Below are 24072 nucleotides of genomic sequence, written 5' to 3' on the forward strand. Positions count from 1 at the left end.
CCCAATCTTGTCACATTAGCCCCAAAAAGCAAAAAACATTCTCTGGTCACTATCAGAGCGATATAGCAGCAGAAATAAGAAAAATTCAAAACTCTGGAGGAACTCAGTCTGTCATTAGTGCAGAGCAATGCTGCAGAGCACTTGGAAAGTATGGGAAGAAATGAAGATAGCTTTGTAGGATCGAATACTGATGCCTGGCTGACAGTCAACAAAGCAATGGAGACCTCAGTCTATAAAGAACTGAACTTGGCCAACAAACTAATATGTTCAGAAGCAAATTCATTCCTAGAACCTGCAGAAAGGAACACAGTTGTGTTGAACCTTGATTTTGGCCTTATGAGACTCTTGGTAGACAACTCTGAATTCTCTAAAATTCTGAGCTAGGGAACTTGTTGTTTTAAGATGCTTAATATGTAGTCATCTGTTACGGCAGCAATACAGAACTAATGCAAATTTCCATAGCAGCTTGCTAATTTATATAATTGCTCTGTCCCTTTTCTATAAAAGGAAACTGAGGCATAAAGATGACAAGGACAGCTTGTGGTGGAACTAGGGTTTGGATAAGAGAAACAAACTGTGATATGGCAGAATGATAGAGTGCATTAAGGATTCATCACACCTGAAGGCATATGCTCCATAGTTGTCAGAAAAATGATTTTATTGGATGAAGATGTAATGTGTGAATTGCATCTTTTGCATATTAGCAGTTCATTCACAATTGGATGCAAGTAATTATTAGTAAACTTTTTAAAAATAGTATTTTTCAAGTTTATTACATTTCTTTAAGAAATACATAATAAAATGGCTTGGTCCATTAAACTAATGAATTAATGATTAAAGAGTCAGAGTTGCTTACTAAATAAAAAGCATAATAACATGAGATAGTGATTGAAATAGTATTTTGTCATATTCAAAATAAAAAGTCAATTTGATATAGAAAATATAAAACATTCAAATAACACAACACATTCTTGTCATAGAACTGGTGGTATAGGATCTGCATGCTAGCCACAGCTTAGGGTTCAGGGTAAATTGTTATGAAGTAAATGCTTAAAAGTGGTTAAAATTCTTAAATTTCTGAAAAATTATGATAAAATGTCAAACTTCTTTCTCAATTAAAAAAAATGGCACCTGAGAATCATGTGTAAATAGGAGCACTACAGAGATAGATCTTGCCACAATGAACAAAAAAGTATATCTAAAAAGAACAAATAAATATTTTTTTTTTAAGAAATGAGAGTAAATAGCATTTCAGCATATATTATTAAAGAATCAAGTAATATTTAAAACATTCAATATAAAAGCAAGAATAAAGCACTATAATAAACTTAATACAAACTTCTTACAAAATATCTTTACAAAATTAAAAATTGTATAAACTATGTACATGAGAGACCACAAAAATGATGGACATTAAAATGCTGCAAAAATAAATTAAGCAAATTTATCAATAAATTAATATTAATAATATTAAACATAAAATTCTATAAATATTAATATCAAATTAATAATAAATAATATCAATTTATAAAATCATTAATAAATTAGAATTCTGAAAATATGGAGAAATTATTTTTTAATTATTTTTTCTCAATAAAAAAGTATAGCTATTTCAAGTAATGCCAGTTATATTTTATTAATAGAAACATGGGTAAACTTTGAAAATATTTTTTATCTTTTTATCTATCAGCCAACTTTATTACTTTATTTTAAAGTGTAGTATAGTTTTTAATTTCTCTTAATGCTACATCTTTAATGTGATAGAATAAGAAAGATGGTGTACGTGTTATACATGAAAAATACATAGACCTTGTTATGAAGATAATGGTTATTGGATCAGATAGTATCATTGTAATCCACATTGGAAATGAAACATATGCTCAAACACATTGAACATTTCATTAGATAAATATTTCATAATAGCATTTATTATATTTCATCTAGCCAATGCTTACATATTTTCTTTGTAAATCAAAGAACAATGATTATAGTAGTTTTACTGCCTTCTTGAAACTTTTGGCTAATTCATAGGAAGGTTTTTAAATATTAAAAAAATTACTTAATAATATAGAATATTTACAATACATTTCAACTATGTCACCAAGTATTCAGTTGACTTAAAATATTTAGCACTTGTAGAATTAATTTAGCTGATGAAATATAAAGTTTCTTTTAATATTTTTTGCAATATATATTTTAATCATGGTAACAAATATTAATTTAAATTGTTGGCATTTCTAGTCTGTGTGAAACATTAAAATGAAACAGAAAAAAGGAAGATTTATTTACCTTTAAATATGCATAATTTCAGCCATTGTGCAAAAATCAAAATAGTATGAAGACTTACAAATTATATAATTTTAGTTTTAACATATTACTATTTTGGAAATCAAAGCAAAAATAATACACTTCACATTGCTATAATTGTGAATAATGTGTGTTGCATACATATATATGTTTTATATACCCTTCCTCTGACATCTCCAAAAAATATCTTAACATTCATACACATTTTTTAAAAATATTTTTTTTAGTTGTGGATAGACACAATATCTTTATTTATTCATTTTTATGTGGATCGAACCCAGTGTCTCACACGTTCAAGTCAGGCACTCTACCACTGAGCTACAGCCCCAGCCCATCATACACATTTTAAGCTAGTCATCTCTGGAGATTTACTTTTTGATTATAGAATTTACCTTTTTTTGTGGATTTGGTCTAGAATTTATAACTGTTTCTGTATGTGCTAAATGCAAGAATAAACTGTCTTCTGACCACATAGTCTAGTGGTATGGTGTATAGACTTGTCTGGAAATCCGGGAGTAGCATGGCAGGCCCTACTTTCTGTAAGAAGCCAGAAGGCTTGTTTATAACTTATAGCTTATAGCTTGTAGGCTTATAGCAGTTTTAGTCCAGTTTTTCCAAATACAGTTGTACAGGTCAAGTTTCTTACTTTACAACTTACAAAGTTGTACAAGTTTTCAGTACAACTGAAGGGTTGTACACTTTTGACATGTTCCAAACATTACCCTATCCTAGGCATTCTAACCTCCTTTAAGATCACTTCCAAATCCAAGCCAAATAAAGTATATCAAGGCATTCTGTTGCTTTTCTGTAAAGACTTTAAATTCTATTAGAAATTGCCATCTATTTGACTTCTCTTTGCTAGAACTTTACCTTTCAGTCCTTCAAGAAAAGACAAGGTGATAACATCAGACTCATATTTTGGGAAGAAAAACAAGGTGTTCATCAAGTGTCACAACAAACATTTGTATCAAATGTCCTACAATATGGATTGCTAGTTGATGGATATGGTGATAAAAGGAGGCAGCTTTCTTATGTGTCTTTTAAAAATCAAGTGGATCCTATCGTTGGGAATTAGAAATCCAGATAGCTGATATCAGTGTTGCTATATTTAAATAGAATTTAGACTGGTTTTTTGCTTCCTCCCCATAATAAACCCTACATGTTTTGCATAATTCTATGCAATAAACTTTCAAGTGTGTAAACAAACAATTATAAGTGAAATAGAATGGTTTTATGCACAAAAAAAGTTCTGGAGATATAAGTTAAACTTATATTTTCAAAGGAAAGAAAAAGTCTTAGTGAAATTAAATTATTCAAATGTGTTGGAAGTTTGTGGATTTTGCAAGATGATTATTATTTTAAAGTGCTCAAAATTTATCATAGGAATAAACATGTGTTGTATTCAGCAATGTGTTTTGATTTCCATAAAATTTATACCTGAAATAATCTATTCAATTAACTTCTTCATGTTCACTTGAGTCATCTGAATTAATCTACTGAAAACTAAAGTACTCTAAAATGCATATTTATTCAGGCAATTAATGAGTGCATTCTGTTGTCTTTCAAATTAAATGATGATGTATTGACTGATAAAGATTGCATTTTTTTTCTTAAATTTTTTTTTCTGACAATAACAAGTTTTAAAGGATTTTGCCTGGCTTGTATCACAAATTCTTCTTCTAATTTTAAGAAGGTAGTCATTTTAATGTTTTCCTTTTCTGTTGTCAAGAAAGAACCTAAGTACTAAATAAATTCTCAGGAACCCATTAAATAAACCCTTCCTCCCTTACATCTTGTTACATGAGGCAATGAGACATTCTCTAAATTTAAAATGGTCCTGAATCAGTTATTCTTTTAAAAGTATATTAATAATCTAGGTGCAGCACAGCATGCCTATAATCCCAGCAGCTAGAGAGGCTGAGGCAGGAGGATCACAGATTTGAAGCCAGCCTCAGCAGTTTAGAGAGGCTTTAAGCAAACTAGTGAGATCCTGTCTCAAAAAGAAAAAAAAAAAAAAAACGGTCTGGGGATGTGGCTAAGTGGTTGAATGCCCCTGGGTTCAATCCCTGGTATACCTCCAAAAGCATATTAATAAAACTAATATTTCTGATCCTTCAGGATCAAATTAAATGGGGACCATTTCGAAGTAGCAGCAATTTATTTCCTTTTCTTTGCCATTTACAAATTTTAGATGTCTTGAGATTTGTTAGCAATTTCAGAAATTCTGGAACCCTTTAAGGCAGCCATTACATATTCCTTCATTATTTGTAGTATCTCAAATCCAAATTGTGACCTCCACAGGGTTCAGAAATAGTGACTGAACTAGGGAATAGACTCCTGTGAACCAATGTGTGTAAGGAACAAGAAGGGTTCTAGGAAAAGAAGGAGCCAGACTTGAAAAGATTAACCAAGCCTTCATCACTGAAGAAAAGGGCAAGTCTGTGTTCAATGTGGTGTCGATTTGGCAGCTCAGAACTCTAAAATAACAAGGCTAATGTCTTGTTAAAATGGGGAACCCTTTCAGAACTGGTAGATGATCTTTCCTTTTTCTGAGCTAAACAGTAGTTTTGGCATCCACAGGCTCTGGTACTTGAACTTGGAGGTGAAGAGAGTCTGTGTAAACTGATATGACAGGATGTTTCCCAAAGACTCTTCAGATCTTTAGAAATATCAGTGGTGCCTGGAGTGACTTTTGTGCCTGCAAGGTGTAGAAAAACCCCTTAGAAGGAAAAGTAGTGGTTCTCAGCTTCAGTAAGTCAGAGCAGAAGAGGAAAGAAACAGGAGTCCCAACATGGTGGCTGAGGCTGAAGAGTGTGAAACCCCAGTTATACTCGAGGAGGAAGAGCTGGACGGGGTCTTCCATTAGCAGGTTTGGATAAGTTTTATTTATGACCACTCTTAGCACCTTCCTTATTATCAGTTCTCATGAAAAAGCCCAACCTGAACAATATGATTCCCCAGGGGTGTCCAAATCTGTTTTTAGGATTTGAACATTTAAAAATTTAAAATTTACTTTTAACATGGATAAAATTACACATATTTATGGGGCACTGTGTTAGGCTTTGATACACATGTACATTGCATGATGTTTAAATCAGGGTAAACATTTCTATCTCCTCAAATGTATCATTTCTCCCTTCCTTTAGCTTTCCAAAACTTTTGAAATCTTTTTTTATCTATAATCATCCTATTGTGCAATAGCATACCAGGACCTCTTACGCCTATCTAACTGTAACCTAGTACCTACTCACTGAGCAGTTCCTGCATCTCTCTCCCCACATCACACTCTTCATCCTCTGATAACCCCATTCTCCTCTCAACATCTACGAGATTTGAGCATTTGAAAGGATTAAAAGAATTAACTTTTCAATTATCTGATGGAAGAATGAAATTATCCCTTTGTGTAGAGTTCAAACTTTAATTTTACCACAGTGAGGTCGGAAATACTAAAAGTTAATGTAAATTTTGTGTTAAATTTCTTATTCATTCTCTACGATGATATTCTAAAAATCAGGAATATATTTTAATTCTTATTCGGGATAATTTGCTGATTAACAAGTTTTGAATATCCAAGACTTTACTTTATAGTTCCTTGGCTCTGAGACAAAGTTTAATGAATTCTAATGTTTTAAAAATATCCTAGAAAAGATGAATATGATGTCAATAATGAAGAAAAATGATTCATTATTGAAAAATATAAACACTACATGTTTTTGCAGCTGCCATACCAGCTTCTTTAGCCCTACAGGAATAATCTCTGATGAAGTAAATTAATTGATGTGCATTTTTGTTTAGAGCCTAATTATTTTATATGTTCAGGAAAACTTATCTTGAAGTAATATAAATCTGATGATCTTACTCTCTCGCTTGTGACCCTTGTCACCTGTTACAAGCTGAGTTCCCAGGTGAGTGGACTTGGAAACCAATGTTACTATATAGGAGTGGTGCAAAAATTTTCAGAGGTGAAATGGTTGAGTTACGAAAGCCCTTACTTAATCAGTGGATTCATCCACTGTATGGATTCCCTGGAGAGTAATTGTAGGCAGGTAGGATGTGACTGGGGGAGGAAGGTCACTGGGGGTGTGAATATGGAGTTTATCATTTTTCCCTGACAAGTGAACTCGGCTTTCCGGTTGCCATATGCAGAACTCTTTCTTCCACCATGACTTTTTGCTATGAAGTTCTGCCTCACTTTGGGCCAGAAGTTATGGAGTTGGCTGACCACAGATTAAACCTATGAAACTATGAGCCAAAACAAACTTTTCCTCCTTTAATTGTTCTTGTTGGAACTTTTGGTCACAGTGATGCAAAAGCTAACCAAAAAAAAAAAAAAAAAAAAGGAGTTTTAGTTTTAAGGAGTGGATCAAGGCATATGAAAAGGAAAGAAAAAATGTACATTTTTCCCTATATTTTTCTACAAGAAGAAATGAGGCTGAGAAGCTGTTTCATGATCATGGATGACCCTCAGGGGAGTTCTGAGGGTGAGATAATCCTTCTGAGTTGTTTAGAGTGGGGATCAAGGTACAAGCATTATTGACCCAGGTCAATCCAACATTGCATACTGTCCACCTTGGGAAAGAGGTGACCTTGGGTATGGCTCTCTGTAGCATCATAGGCAATCCCTAAAGGAACAATCAAGGGTTGAGGGCTGAGGGTTGAGGGCTTTCTGTTGGCAACACTTCTAGAAGCTGCAGATGTAAGACACTTGTTCTTGAAGAGTGTATTTCACGATGGTATCTTCACACAACCTAACAGGATGAAGTCTTAGATCATTGATATGGCTCACAATTCCAAACAGATCCAACCTACCCTTTCAGATTTATTCTTCATTATCATCCTATCATCTGTGAGTATTAACTCCCTTTCCTTTGTGTGCCTCCATGCCATTGAAAATGCACACTATCTATCCTCTGTCCCTTGAAGACTTCACTCTCTGGTGCATACCATCTATTCCTTGAGTCTGCATACGTGCTTCTTCTGTTTTTATGCTATTAGCATTTATACCAAATTATTATTATCTATGTACTTATGAACTCCAAGAAAAACAGTTTTTTTCCCATTCACATCATACATCAAATACTTAACATCGAATCAGACAAATAGCAAGGGTCCTAGAAACATGGAGTGACCAAATGAGTAACAAACGGAGCAATGATTCACCAAGCCAAAGAGGAGCCAACATTACTTATTACTTTCATGAAACTGATCATCTTTCTAAATATACCAAATTTATTAAGTGCAAAAATCTAATAGACCTAATTTATACCAGTCCTGGTATGTGAAACTGCATGGATTTGTAGAAAATATAAGTAAATCAGAGATGGATTTCCTGTCTTGAGGGCTCCTATGATGTATTTGAAGATGTAGGACATGGAAAATATAAAAAATTAAATAGAAATACATAAAATAGCATTTAATACAAAAGTATATGAGAAATCATGGGCATCCCACTTATTTTAACTGATGTGCATCACACAAAGATATTTATGAGTTTTTTTATGTGTGCAGAATTTGGGTGCCATCTTTCCACATAATAGTAGTTGACACATTAGTCAATTTCTCTGGAAGGTCTATATAATTCTATTTTGAACTTTAAGACTTAATACTAAGAGTGGTATATAATCTAATAGTACTGAGAGTGTCATTTTATTTGATGCCAAATTTAGTGAATTGGCTAATGTTTTCTTACATTCAACAATATTTTGATGAACATCCACTACATGGTAGGCTTGGGGTATAGCTATGCACAACACAGATAAGCTCCATCTGACCCACATGGAGTACACATTCTTTTGGGAAAAGCAGACATTGAATGATCATATGAAAGAGACATGAGTGTGATGAAAGGGGTTGGGGGGAGAGAATTACTCTGTATGGCAGGAGCATCCAGCAGGACTTTCCTTGGGCTGAGTAAGGCTTCATATATAAGTTAGGGTTAGGGTCAGATTTTAAGAAAGATTAGATGTAGACTGGAGTTTGCAGAGAAGACAGCAGAATGGGTTTCACATAGAAGGGAGATATGGGAGGAAATACGTACATAAAGCCCATTTGTTGCATGGCTGTGGTATTGAGAAGAAAGCTAACTGCTGAGAGGTAGGGGAAGGGGAGACCTGTTGACATTGATAATGAGAACAGTCCTTTTTTCTTAAATGCCTTGGAGAGTGATGCTCTTAGATTTGTATTTGTGAATGATCACTCTGGAAGCAGTGTGGGGATGGGTAGTGAGGGTCAAGGGTCACAGAGTCCAGGTAGCTAAGGCTGGCAGGGCCTATGAACAATATAAGATTTTGGCAATGAAGCTGGAGAGAAGTGTCTGGGAGCAAATCAGCAGAATGAATGGTGCTGGGAGGTTCTCTATGCTGCAGCCAGGAGCGTGGTGGCGGGGGTGAAGGTGAGGGAGGAACAGGGGACTTGCTTACTGGAACCATCAAGTTCCAAGACGGTATTGCTCCTGCATACCTCTCTCTCCACTTGATTAGGGCAGTGTGAAAGGGCTTGGCTCTGCCCCCTTTCACACACTGGCCTTGGTGCAGGAATATAGCCCTGGAAAGGTAGGACAGGAGCTGCAGGGTTGAGAAGCAGCCCCAGGCAAGCAGGCAGAAGGCACAGAGAGGTTCTTGGGGTCTGTGCCCACAGGAAGAGTCCCTGACTAGGACAGCGTGTGTGTATATGTACACACACACACACACACCCACACACTCATTACACATGAACAAGCCCTAAGATCTGGAATTCATCTGATATTCATAGGATGAACTCAATATTTTAGGCTGGTCTGACATTCAGAGTGAGGCCATTTTATTCTCTTCTTCAACGTAAACAATTTCTATAACATCAGACAAGGTTACACTGAGACAATATACAATGGAACAGAAAAAGGACCCTTGATACTTTGCATAAGCACAGACAAAACCACATTCACTGTGCCGCTGACAGAACATCCCAACACAGTTGCCCACCTTTCCTAGGAGCATCCAGTCTGAACTGCGTTCCCTCAGACTCTCCCACCAACCCCAAACCAAATCATACAAAACTGTCTAACACCCTCATCCTGAGATACCACATGATTTTCCATGTTGTGTGCAAAGAATAAAAAATCCAACTTCTTCAACTGCACAAGTGTGTTTTTTTTGGGGGGGGGGAATTAGAAATCGATAAACTAGCAATGGCCTATCTATATGGGATACCTTGGCATTTTAGCACCATAGAATGGCACACCATGGGCATACAACGAACATGGGTTACATAAACGAGCAAGCATTTACAGAAATGAAGAAAAGACCCCTGCAGTAATTCTCCTACTTAAAATCTTTTCTGACTAGTTTCTTGGTGTCAAATTCTGATCTCATTTTGCATTTAAAGAAAAAAACTTGGGGGTGGAGGAATTAAAACAAAAACAAAAACAAAAGAACAAACCCCAGAGGATGTATGAGTAATACAGCTTCAGTCACGACACTCTAATTTTTTGTACTTTGATTTTGCTCAGGGAACTTTTAGCATTACTCATCTTTAATTACCTTAATTTCATGCTTAACCCAGGCACAGAAGAGATCTGTTTGTAATTTCAGATGAGAGAAAATGAAATTCCCCTCAGCAAAGTCAAATTTTAAAATTCAAGAGGAAGAACAATGTGCTGGAATTCTCTCTCTATTTCTCTCTCTCTCTCTTTCTTTCTCTCTCTCTCTCTCTCTCTCTCTCTCTCTCTCTCACACACACACACACACACACACACCAAAAAAAAAAAAGAGAGAAGAAAAGAAAAACAAAAAACAAATCAACATTGTACATTTCAAAGTAATTTTGTGGCAATGTAATATTAAAGAGCTCAAATTTTGTTTTGAAAAAAAATAAGCAAAACAAAATACAACAGAGCGAGAAAACTCAAAATTTATTTATCTCTGGGAAATGAGATATTCAGATGTTAAAATTTTTCTTTAATATCTTTTATTTTCCCAATCTTCAAAAAAGGAAAAAGAATTACTTTATAATTAAACAAAGTAATTCAAACTAATTAACAAAGTGAAGTGGAATGGGAAGTGGTTAACTATCTGGGGTTTGACAGAGGTTATTTAAGGGGAAAGGAGACTCAGACTAATCATGTTCACCAAACGCTTTTCACTTTCTCTTGTTTATTTGATGCTGATTAGGGCATTGACTCAAAGACCATGAAGAAATTGTCTCCTGAAGGCTTTGATAAATTTCGTTTTGCCTAACTAATTTCCTGAGTTTGAGAAAGGAAGTAAGGAGAAAATCAAAATATGCAAAAAAGTTACCAACCTCGTGCATTATGGATGATAATATTTAACAGTTTCTATGAGAGGCAAATACTGAGATCACATTTTGCATTTTTAATATGCTTCCTATATTTGTTGAGGAGAGCTAGTGTAAACAGATATATCTCCCTAATGAGCAAGCTACATCAGATATTCCTCCATACTCAGAATTTTTGAAGAACACAAAAATGTAGTTGAAGGCAGAGCCATCTTTTTTTTTTTTGAAAACCAGATCTGAGTTTCACTTTCATTACTGAATTGTGAGTCTGATTAGGACTGCAATATTGATGGATAACATGGTGATTAAAAGAATACTTGGCCCTCATTTAATAGACAATGTCAGTGTAGGGCCAGGCCTTGTATTTCTGAACTGCAGAGAATGCTGGGTTCAACAGTATTCATTTTGGGAGATTCGACAGCCAGAGACATTCTAATTGGGACATGCCTGCAATCCACTCTTGTGCTTCTCTCTATACTTTATCACTTATCTTTAATCATGTGCTTTTCTTTCTTCCCCCTGTTCCCCCTTTCCTTCCCCCACCCTCTCTTCCTCTTCCTCCTTTCCTCCTCCCCCCTCCTCTTCCTCCTCCTTTTCTTCTTCAGCAATAAATTAAACTCAAATTCTCAAAACTCTTTTTTATTGTCTTTAAAAATATATGTGGCATTCAACACTTTTTGGAAAGCCACTAGTCTCCACATCAAACCAAAAATAGGGCTCTCAGCACAAAAGTCTGGAAACCACTGTCCAAGGGGAACAACTCAGGAGGTAAATGTCATTATATAAATTGGAAAAGCAACCAGACTAACTCATTGTTGTATGCCAAAATGAAGCTGGTATCAGACCACAGAGGAAACTCTGAAGGGTGAAGGGGATTATAGAGGCATAGATGTGATGAATCATCCATATTCAAATGAAACTTCTAATTTGAGAATAGCTAATACTTTTTGAAGACATGGAGAGAGGCTTAGGGATTGTTTTTGGGCAGGTAACTTCTGCATTTTCTATATTCTCTGCAACCATCTGACACAAATTGGTAGTTAACTCTACTTGACATGGATGGCCATTACAACCCTATCAGAACTATAAATTGACACAAATGAGAATAAAAAGAAAAAAACGATTATTTACGCATTAATAAATAATACAATGATAGGACTGAAGTAAAGTTGAAGATGTTGGAAAATTTCTAATCTAATACAAAAAATCAAAATCTTGACTTTCCCCAATTCTTGATATCAAGGAAGGCGATGTCCTGGTTGTAGGCTGTTCCTGCAGTGCTCAAGGGAACACTGTGTGAAACCAGTGCTATTAGTCAGCTATTTACATTGACTGAGATACTTGGAAGCTGAGACATCTTCTTGTGGTGGAAAGCGGAGGTGGTGATGGAAATGGGAAGAGAGACACTGTCTGTAGAAGAATCCACTCTAAGGGAAGACATAGCCCACTTTAGGAAGACAGACGTGGAAACAATATCCAAAGCTGTAAGGTGAGTGCTATGAGTGAGGCTCTGCAGGATTATTAGTATTTGAATAGGTCACTCCCAGTCTCTGGAAGAGAGCTGAGTATGTGGAATATCACCAGGGTGCAACCTCTCAGCACAGGAGTGGACCCTAGGGACCCTGCATGCTTCCTGAGCTTATACTAAGCCTGGGAAGATGAATCTATCATGTAGCTGGGCAGAGGTGGGGTGGGAGGTGTCATTCTAATTCCGTTGTCTATCTGTAATTATGTGGGAGGAGGCAGTCTTATACATGGGATTGTATGAAGATGGAAGATTGAGAGTCATATACATACTATGAAAACACCATGAAATGAGAATTACATTTTACCCAGCAACTAAATTTACATGTTAGTGCTGACGTGATTTCTTAAGAAACAGAATAGAATCAATGTAGTGTTTTCTTGTCTTACTTTTACTTATTTTATAGTATGCATATGCACCACCAAACAGTGCTGTTAAGTTTTCCATGTTTTAATCTTATACAAATGGTATCAAACTGGATGTGTTCTTCTGTCACTTGCTGTTCTTGTCCGACATTCAGTTTTTGAGACTCATTTAAGTTGATGCCTCTGGCTCTAGGTAATTTCTTCTCATATAATGTGAAATTCCACGGTTCAAATGTATCACAATGCATATATTGACACAGTTACTTATGGTTGTTTTATGTTTGGCACTAACATGAACAATACTGATGTGAAAATTCTGATTTCATGTGCACATACCTGATACTCTTTATACAGTACATTACTAAGAAAAATTATTGTGAGATGGAAGGGTTGTTAAACTTAAGCAATGGAAAATTCTTTCTAGAGAAGTTGTGCTGAGTTTTACCCTCACTACTCACTCCTAGGTTCGGGTTGTTTTCCTTTGCCTCACATTTTCTCCAACTCTGGCTGTTATCAGATATTTTTGTTATTGATGGAAACTCCATCTTATGGAGGTGAAATGCTTTCTCACTGTGATTTCATTTTGCTTCTATGATGATTAATACGTTAGGCATATTTTAATTTGCTTCTGAACCATTTGTGTTTCTTCAATAGTTTGCCTTTTGTCTTTTCCTCTTGGTTTGACTTTTTATTGTTGATGTGTAGGAGTCCTTTCGACATTCTGGATGACAGTCTCTGACAGCTGCGTGTTCTTCCAATAACTTCTCCCAGTAGAAGGCGTGTATTTTTATAACTCCCTATGGTGTCTTTGATGAAAATCAAATTTTGATGTACAGTTAGATACATTTTTCAATCTTTTCCTTTAGGTTTTGTGTTTTTTTTTTCTTTTAAGGTCTTAATGAAATATTTTTGTGCATCAAGGGCATAAAGTGTCGTCTCACGTTGTCTTAAAAGGAGTTTTGAATTTTTCTTTTTCACATTTGGGTCTGTTTAGAATCGAATTTTATATGCATTCTGTATCATGGTCCTATCACCCCACCTCTGTTTTTTTTCTTTTTTTTTTGGCCATCTGTAAAACCACTTCATATACAGTCTATCTTGCCCACTAATCTGCCACAATGGCTCTGTAAATATCAAGTTTCTGCACATATGTGTCTCTTTCTGGACTCTCTTTCTCACTCCATTGTTTATTTATCTATTGCTATTCCAAGATGGTGTTGTCTAAATTGTTATGTCTTTGTAAGTATTGTGGCCTGGTTAAATAAATCCCATCCTTCTTTTTTTATGTTACATATTAATCTTCCAAATATTTGCATTCATTTTTCTTCCTTTAATAAATCCCATCCTTGGAGGCAGATTACTTTTCTCATAAACTTCCTATTTATTTATTTTTCTTGTTCAATTGTTCTTTTTACATATACATTTCAGTAGAGTGTATTTTGACATATTATACATACATGGAGTATAACTTGCTCTAATTAGGATCTCATTCTTGTGGCTGTACACGATGTGGAGTTTCACTGGACATGTATTCACATATGAACATAGGAAAGTTATGTCTGATTCATTCTACTGTCTTTCCTATTAAACTTCTCATTTGAATGCCATCACTACTATTATGTGAAACAGTCAATGTCACTTAGTTGTACCTTTTTTTTTGTTCCCCCTCTATTCTTTCTTGTATTTCAGACTTTGCTCCAGGGATCGTTTTCTTCCCTGAGGTGCTAGTGAAGGTTTGTTATTCTAAAACTTAATTTTTTTTGTGGCTAATGTTTGAAAACATCTTGACTTGGCCCTCACTCTGAATAAAAATGATCATTTTTCTTGGTAGGCAATTCTAGAACGATAATTATTTTCTGTCAGGGCTGTGAAATATTTTTTCCAGTTTCTATCATTATTATATGATGTCAGTTTAATTTTCATTCTTGTGGGTAATTTGAGACCACCTAAAATTAATATTTACACCATTTTTTGATAATACAATTTCTATGAATTACAGCTCTAAATTTATATGGTTATATGGGTAAGCATTGCCCAGAGAATGATTTCCTTCTTTCTTCCCTTCCTCCTTTTCTTTTTTCCTTTCTTCCACCGTCTGTCTGTTTATTTATTTATTGAGTAGCCTTACCTGGAGCCAAAATTCAGGTAAGTATGTATCCCCACTAATTTCCATTGAGAGTTTTCTTGTTTGCTTAGTTTGATCTCCAATCTAGCCTACAGGTTGTATTCTTGTCTCCTTCATGCATCAATCTTCAAATCCTAGGCTCTTGACTACAAGGAATTTTCAGGTATCTTCATGATAAATACCTATTTTAGAACTATTTTTTAAAAATTTGTAATGCCTTATGGGTTCTGATCTCTGATGATTTCTCCAACTTTGCTCAAAACTTGGCAGTCTTCTAAAAAGAAAAGGTTTACAATTTATCACACATTTCAGATACTGTATATAGGGGATCTTTCTTCAAATAGCAAATCAAAAGTGATATGAGAAACAGAAAACTCAGCTAACATCCATCAAGTTCTGCTTCATTGAAAACTGGTAGGCTTTCTTGTTGGGTACAGGGCCATGAGCTTCTTGTATCTAGAAGATCTCAATGCAAAACCAATTCAATATCTGAATTGCTGGTGTTACTAATCTTTACCACTTGTTTTTGTGTATTTCTCTCTGTGTGCTTCTACTTTTTTCTTTGAAGTTTCCTTCCTTTTGTCTTCTATTGATTTTGACGGGCATTGTGGGAATCATCAAATGAAGAGTGACTTTGGCTTAGTAGAAAAGTTGAAAAAAAAGAACAATCTTAGCATATGTCTTTCTGAAGTCTACTTGAGAGACAATAAAATACAAATATTTGGAATGCAATGGGAAATGGCCTATAATTGTTATGTGGGATAAAATAAAAGCTATCAGGGATAAGCATACTTTCTTAACCTTGTGTGTTTGAAATTCTACCCCCCGGGGATCAATAGGACATAAGAGAAGTTTACCTATCTTGTGGGAAGTAATGCTGGTTTGTTGTTGATTAATCTTTTTCAACTCCAGAGTGTAGAAAGATTTGGGGAAGTTGAAGAATCCCTTGATTTCTTTTGCTAATTTTAAATTTTATACAATCTTTAATTTGCTAAATCGGGCACTAACAGAATCAAATATTCTTTCTATGTGCTGTAATATAATATTCAGTACAGAATGGTTGGGTGCAACAATATTTGTCTTCCATCTAAAAGAGAAACCTTGAATTGTTTAAACATTAAACAAGGTTGTGATTCAGTAGAGAAGTTTGTTTTGAATAGTGATCCTCACATCTTTCTGTAGAGATATGTTAAGTGGAATACAAACAATTCATTATTAAAATGGTGAGGATGGATTTAGAGTTTCTAGATAAACCTACAATATGTGGAGAAATGAGAAGTCTCTCTACAATCCTGGTTCTGAGAGGTAGATAGGAATGCTTAGAATCCAACCACACAATCCTGTATTATTGCATACACATCTCATAAGGGTTCACTTTTTGATCAGTAAGTGCAGTTACCTAGGTCTCAGTGCCTAGGTCTGGCACATCCTGAATTACAGAGCATCTAGCAAAGAAAAAGTCATTCACTTCCTGCCTCCTGGGCCTGCCACTCTTGTTTTCATTGACTATTCCACATGCTGATCCCTCCTTGCACACTGCCTCCTCTATATCTTTTCATCATATTTTTAACAAGCATAATATTAGCATACTACCTTTATATATGTATCTACTTGAAATGGCACTACTTTGAGAAAAAGCTCTCACCACTTTCCTCCTGTTTCTCCTAAATCTGTCACAGATTGGAATTGACCATGTGATGACAGAAAATAAGAGCACAGAAGACATGATAGAAACCTTCCAAGAGGGATGAGGATGGTGATGATCTGGAAAGGCCATTGCTGAAGTTAGATCTAAATACACTTTTATGAGTGGGGTTATATAAGCATGGACTAGATGGGCGTAGTATAATCTACCAAGCACAAGGTTTTATGTCTAGTTCCTGGTACATAGTAGGTGCTCAATAAGTATTTGTTGAAGGAACAAAAAAGGTAGTGATTACAGTTCTCAGTCTGAATTTAAGAAGTAGACTTGTTTTCATACTTTGCTCTAATAATAATAGAACATCAATCAAAGTAGAAATTAATCAGTTTAGGTAGATTCATTTTAAAGTTTATTTTGTATAAAGAACATCAGGAAATTAATAATGTATTATACCCTTGTTTTTCTGCATCATCCATGCCTGAAGTGAGCATAGTCATTGAGACTATGCTATCCAAAACAGACATTAATATTTATGTGGTAGCAGCTACCAGAAGAGCAGACAGAGTACCCGGGGGAAATAATTCGCTTCCCTCGGATCAGCCTTGCATCCCAGATCCTCATCAGTGAAAAAATGCCCCAGAATATCTCATTTGTTGATCTCCACTCAAACCCTCTCAGACTTTCCTTCTCCCTCTTGTTTCCAGGTTTTCTATTATTCTGCCAAGGCTCTTATCACTCTAACTTTCAAGCGAGGCAGGTGCTAATGAATATGTTATTTTTCTTTAAAAAAGAATCAGCCTGAAAAGTTGTCATAATCAAAGTATACTTGTAATTTCCTTTATGTAGTGGATGTTTTGGGAAAGTGGACTATAATGACAGGTTGTTAAGTATATGTTGGCAGAACAATAATGTATGTTTTAAGTGCATTCAGGGAGCTTGCTTTGGAAAAGAAAATGAGAGAGTTTTGGTAAGTTTTAAAATTTACCTTCAGAAATATTTGGTTGAAATAGGGAGAATAATCATTCTCTGCCTTTAAAAATCTGGATGTTCATGTTTGGAATTACCTAAAGGAGGAAAAGTCTTTGGAAAAAGTAAGTTTTTTTTTTTTTTTGAGAGTATCAGATGCAGCTTTTATTTATTTTTTTCCCACAACCTTAATTTTTTTAAAATCATTTCTTTATGGTAAGTACATTCAAAGTTTTCTCTTCTAACTATTTTAGAATCCTCCCTTTCAACAATGCATTTTTTGGGGGGCTACTGAGGATTGAGCAGGGACACTCAATCACTGAGCCATATCCCAAGCCTTATTTTGTATTTGATTTAGAGACAGGGTCTCACTGAGTTGCTTAGTGCCTCACTTGTGCTGAGACTGTCTTTTAATACTCGATCCTCCTGCCTCAGCCTCCTGAGCCATTGGGATTATAGGGTGCACCACCAATCCCGGCTTCAACAATGCATTATTGCTGAGTATGTGAACTTTTTCTTCCTTTGGAACCATGATATTGTATCTGTTAATCAACTCATCTGTATGCCTCCTTTCTGGCAATCACTCTTTTATTGTTAACTTATACCAGATCAACTTTTTAAACTTTCACTTATGAGTGAGATCATGCAGTGTTTTTCTGTGCCTGGCTTATTTCACTTAACATAATGTTCTTCATATCCATCCAAGTTGTGGCAAATGACAAGATTTCATGCTTTTTATGGCTTAATAATATTTCATCATGTATATATGCCACATTTTCTTTATCTATATATCAGTTGGTGGACAAACTAAGTTTTTTGTTGTTGTTATTTTAAGAATAGCATCCCTATGCATAGCATTTAAGCAAGCAGTTAAACTTGTTAAGCAATATTTTAATAAATCTTGGATTTCTAACCTGATTTAAATGGTTCTAAGATAAGGATCCTCAATTCAAATGTCTCTAGGAGTCAAGCAGATAAATGAGTGAAGTAGGTTAGGTGTATGCAGTAAGGAGCAGTAGGGACTGTGGCAAACTAAAAATGTAAGCTTGTCTCAAGGGTTCCCCTGTGAAAAAAGTTGGCAACTACTGCCAGATCTTCTTTTTCAAGAAGACCCCCAAAAATTTACTGTGAATTTTCCCATTTGAAAATATTAATAAACAAAATCACAAAATGGTTACAGATAGGATCAGGCCATTCACAGAGGAAATCAAAAGTGTAATAAGTTTTGGGGCTGGGATTGTGGCTCAGCAGTAGAGCTCTCGCTTAGTACAGGCAGGATCTGGGTTCGATCCTCAGCTCCACATAAAAATAAAGGCATTGTGTTGTATCCATCTACATCTAAAAAATAAATATTAAAAAAATTAAAACTTAAAAAAAGAAAAAAAGTGTAATAAGTTTTGAGAAGGTGAATTCAACTTCATGAATAATTTGGAGAAGGAATAGTTCAATAATAGGAGCCATTTTGGTCTCACCAGTTTTAAGAATTTCCCACGAGTCTAGCAAAAAAAAAAAAAAAAAAAACTCTCCCAAATTGCTGGTAGCAGTATAAATTGACATAACCACATTGGAGAGTAATTTGGTGATATTAATAAGACAAAAAAAAAATACATGTAACGTATGACCAGCAATTCTACTTCTGGACTTATATGGCACCGTATTGTAAGTATGTGAAAGCTTGCAGTATCATTGACTTGGAGTTTCAATGATCTAGTTAACATCTCCACTTTTAGGTTTGTGTGACATCTCAGGTACAACATGTCAATTACCCAACTCCTGATTCCCACCTTCCTGCAGCTCTCCCCATCTCTGTGAATGGTAGTTCTATTCCTCCTTTTGGTAGCTCAGCCCATAACTGTAGAATCAACTTAAAATTATCTTTCTCTCCTATCTTATACTGTCAGCAAGTTATGTGATTCTACGTTAACAATCTGATTACTTCTTACCACATCCACTGCTACCCTCTGGTCCAAACCAATATTTACTTTTGCCTGGATTGCTGCAAGATCTGATTACTTCACCACTTCAATCTATTCTCAACAGAGCAACTGGAGTGATTTTTTTCTTCTTGTTAACGTAGGCTACGTTATGTCACAGCTTGGCACAGACTCTCTGATAGCTTCTCACTGTGGCCTGAGTAAAAGCTGGAATGTTCCGTGGACAGGAGGCCCCAGAGCATATGGATCTTCTCCAAATCTTTTTATTCATTTCCTACGTCTCCCTCTCCCTCTGCTGTATCTACTGAGCTCATTGCCCTCCCTCCCCAAATCTAGGGCTGGTCCCAGAGCTTGGAGGCTGCTACACTTCTTATGCTCTCTGTCCTACTTTGTCTTCACAGTACTTACCACTTCTGACACACTTTCTACTTCTCTACATTTTTAATATAAACCTCCTTCATTTAAATCCAATGAAAGCAGGAAACATTGTCTTTTACTTATTGCTATATCCACAGAACTTAAAATCATGTTTACCACATAGGAAACACTCACTAAACATTTATTAATTTTTTTAAATGATCAAAAATAGCTTTATAAGAAGAATAAATAATTACAGAATAAAAAGTAATCTTGATAGAATAGAAATCTGCAGATGAAAATTTCATGGATATCGTAAAGACCTGGATTTGGATTTAAATGTCAATTGTATAGAATAGAAAAAAATGGAAATTTTTAAAATTTTAACTTAATTAAGCAAAATAATGAAGCATTTAATATATATTAATTTGGTTGATATAAAAAATTAATGTAGTCAGACTAAATTTAGAATATAAGTGAAAACTAATTGATAACACCTACACACAGGCCAGATTGTTATTCTCTGGGGAGAAAAAGATCATACTTTGATATCTTATATCCTTTCCATGGATCTCATTTATACTGAAATGAGGTAACAATTTAATTGTCTTCTCAAAAATGAACTGTCATTAGCTTCTTAAGAGTGTCCAATCATTTTTATAACCATTTCCTGTTTCTCCCTTTGCAGCATTACCAATACCAATTTTCTTTTACCTTATTGACATTTTAATTGCAATTATAATTAAAAAATCTGGAAAAAAATATACAAAATACAACCATGGAATTTAGCATGTTGCTGAAGACAAGCAAAGGCAAATCTTCCTAATATACTTTTCCCTTCTCATGATCACTCCTGGTCTTCCAGAACGTGATTCAATTCCTTTTCTCTGCGTATTAGTGAATAACCTTTCTTCATAGGTTGATTCTAGGAAAGGAGATTCATGCTCCTTTTAGGGAAGAATCAAAGTGTCTTTCCTCTCTGTCTCTACAGCCTTGAACATTGAAAGAACTCAATGAATATGTGTTAAACAGAGGGATGAATTTAAGTGTAGTTCTGTCAATAATGGTAATCATGCAAGTTCATGGGTCCCTGCACACCCCAAAACAATGAAACAGAATCATTGTAAGTATTGAAATAGATAAGACAAATTGTGTGACGTTTAACCCTCGCTTTTGCATTTTTTAATGATTAAGAATTGAAGAGTTGATGTTAAAATGTTAGACTTTGTAAAGGTGCAATAATTAAAATGAATCAGTTAATGTGACAGAGAAAGAATGAGACAAGAACAAGGCGTTCACAGTCTGTTTGTATCAACAGCCAAGTCACAATAGGAAATGTTCCTACGCTGCAGGGGACAAGGAACACAATCAAAAGCCCAAACTTAAACGACTGCTGTCTAATGTGATAATTAAGAGAATAATATAAGCCACTTCCTCGTTTCTGTTCTTCATGAACTGACCATTCTAATTATAAACTTACCTGTCTCTAGAGAAAAAGGGAATAAGCAGCCAATCCTTGACCTTGTTAAGTGAACAACTTCTACAACATCTCCAGAGGATACATCAGTTTTCTGATGCCAGCATTGCACTCACTGTTTTAGATATGCAGAAAGGCAAATAGCTGGGCATGATGGTGCACACCTGTAATCCAGCTGCTTGGGAGGCTGAGGCAGGAGGATCACGAATTCAAAGACAGCCTCAGTAACTTAGCATGGCCCTAAGCAACCCAGCAAGACCCTGTCTCTAAATAAAATATTTAAAAAGGGCTGGGGATGTGGCTCAATGGTTAAGCAACCCTGGATTAAATCCCTGGTTCAAAAGAGAAATAAAAAGAAAGAAAGAAAACAAAGGAAGGAAGGAAGGAAGGCAGGCAAATAATCCAACCATATGCAACTGTTTGTCACATAAAGATAATATCGATGAATTAAAAAATGATAAGTTTTAGCCGCCCCCCCCAAAAAAAATACAATATAAAGTGGTGTCTCTCCTAAAAATGTAAGGATTTGGAGCTGGGGTTATAGAGCAGTTGTGAAGCATATGCTCAGCTTTCTTGAGAGCCTGGGCTTCTCAATCCTTAGTTGTGTGTGTGTGTGTGTGTGTGTGTGTGTGTGTGTGTAGATACATACATACATGCATATACTTTTTTGTTATGCACAAAGAATTGCTTTGTGATTCAAATTTTCATCATCAGGTTCATCAGATCAAGGCAAACTTCCCATTCTCATTTGTTTGGGAATTATTTGTCCTTTACCTCATGTGGTTCCTGATACTTTCCAAATTCCTTCACCAAAAGAATTTAGAATGTTTATTAATCTCTCCATTTTGTTATTCATTTCTAGATAAATGAAAGGAAAACAGAAACAGAGTGGACATCCACCTAAGAATATAAGAGACACTGTCCAAAAGGAGGATGCTGATTAAAAAGAAAAATAAACTTAGGTCTTAAAATAAATAACAACCCAATGCTCACTGATGTACTGATGTGGGTTCAATGATGTCCTTCATTTAGTAATTATATTATGGGAAAAATACTGAATGTCAAATACTTGGCCAGGAGCTGAAGATTTCTGCTCACACTCAGGCAGGGTTTGTCTTAGGGTGCATGTCAGAACTTAGGGCTTGGAACAAACCCTGCTTGTTTTATCTGTTAGATAGCAACATATTACAAGTCATCCCACAATCTAGTGACAGACAGCTTTTCTCCTGAGACTTATCATGGTGCCAGTGTGTGTTACTAGTTAGTGGTGCTGAATCATGGCCACTTCAAATTGTGTAGACCCCCTCTGCAACCTTGAACAGGACAACAGGTTACTCGGCTGTGTTCCATGTGGTCTCTCATGTTCCAGCTTCATGGTCTACTCTTATTCTCAGGATTAAGGCAAAAATTCCAAGTGTCCCTAATCTGGGGAACTAGGCTTGGAGCTGGCATTCTGCACTATTCCACAATCTATTGGCAAAAACAAGTAAAAAATGTAGTGAGTCAAGTCAAGGCAAAGGATAGAGAAATAAACTTCCTTGCTTAAAGGGAGGAGCTTCAGTGGTTAAGTACCTCTGGATTCAATCACATTGAAAGGAGTGTGAGCAGAGGAAGGACTAAAGAACTGGGGACGCACAATGGTTTCTCTTGAGGACAGGAAAGAACATAAGAAAACAGAATGTGACTTCAAACCAACTCAAATTAAAAAATGCAGTTTGCTAAAGAAGAAAGGTACAGAAAACAAGACACATAGAAATCCCACCCACCATCTGGGCATGTCTGTGGGATCTTAAAGAGAAGCTTTAACTTAGGTGTCAGCGTAGTGGATCTGCAGTGAGCACTGAGGCCCATGGCATGGTAGGTGGTGCTGAATGCTAATGTTAAAACCAGCCTTTACATCAGGATGGAATAGGCCTTTAGGTAGAGAGTGAAGATGGTAGTTCAATAAACTATGTTTTACTGCAGAAAGAAACTTTGCTTACTTGGAGGACTATGGGTACCCAGAGTTTCTCTCTTTTACAAAATCCAATAATTCCAATAATTTCAAAGTTACCTTTTTATTTGACTCTAATCAGTTCTTGCTTCCCTTCTGACAAAATCCCCTTGGTCTCCTTTACAACATATACAATGACTCATTGTTGTGTTCTCAGCTTAGGTACATCTGGCTGAGAGCAAATATTCAATAGTGAAAAGAAATGAGAGCCAGACTCAGCCATTCTCTTTTGATTACATTATGACTCAGGAGGACACCCACCAGTAGTTTTATTCATTACTGGATATTAAAATTAAAGGCCTTTAATATGCAGCAACAGAGTTGTCCAAATTGAAGCCCATCTGTGCATCCTTGTAGAAGTTTTCATAGCATGATACATAGGCAATTTTAATAAACTTATTATTTTTTTGGTCTGCCCCCAAAGGACTGAATAAAATTTCAACATTATCTTGGTGCCTCTTGGAGCAGCACTCTAACTTTTTGCACAATCCAGAAATTTTAAGACCAGATTGGACTGACCATGGAGTGTGCAGTCAACAACTTTAAAGAGCCACCTGCTGCTCTAATTCAGCCCAGAGTGTCTAGCTAAGGACATAGTTCGTTTTTTCTCCCTTTTAGCTGTTCACGGATTTCTATAGCTCCATCAGCCTTGATTTTTCTGGTTCAAACCTGATGAAGACTCCAGTAACTCTATTTTCAGGACCTCTGCCTTTTTAATTTGTTTTCCTATCTCTAATCATAAACATTAGTGAAGGGAACTTTAGAAATGGAAAACATAATCCGAGTGGATTCCCAGTGTGTGGCTTTTCAAATATTGAAAGAAATTTCAGATGCAACAAAGCTCTCTGGCTAATGCCTACACTTCAATTTCTTCCAATCAGAAAATGTATGGATCTCTTCCAATTCTCCTTCTACCCACTTGCCAGTTTTCTTTTAGTTCACTTCCTATCCCGAATGCTGGAAGGTCCTCCTGACACTAGTTCACAAAGAGGGGTGGAAATGAGAGATCATAGCAGAAAATGAAATCCAGAAAAGCCAGATAGATACGGGCTTGAGTCTTAGAGAAACTGTTTCAATCTCTCTAAGCTTTCTTTTCCTCATATTCAAATG

This window comes from Spermophilus citellus (assembly GCF_964194105.1).
Source record: "Spermophilus citellus genome assembly, chromosome: 3".
NCBI lineage: Eukaryota > Metazoa > Chordata > Mammalia > Rodentia > Sciuridae > Spermophilus > Spermophilus citellus.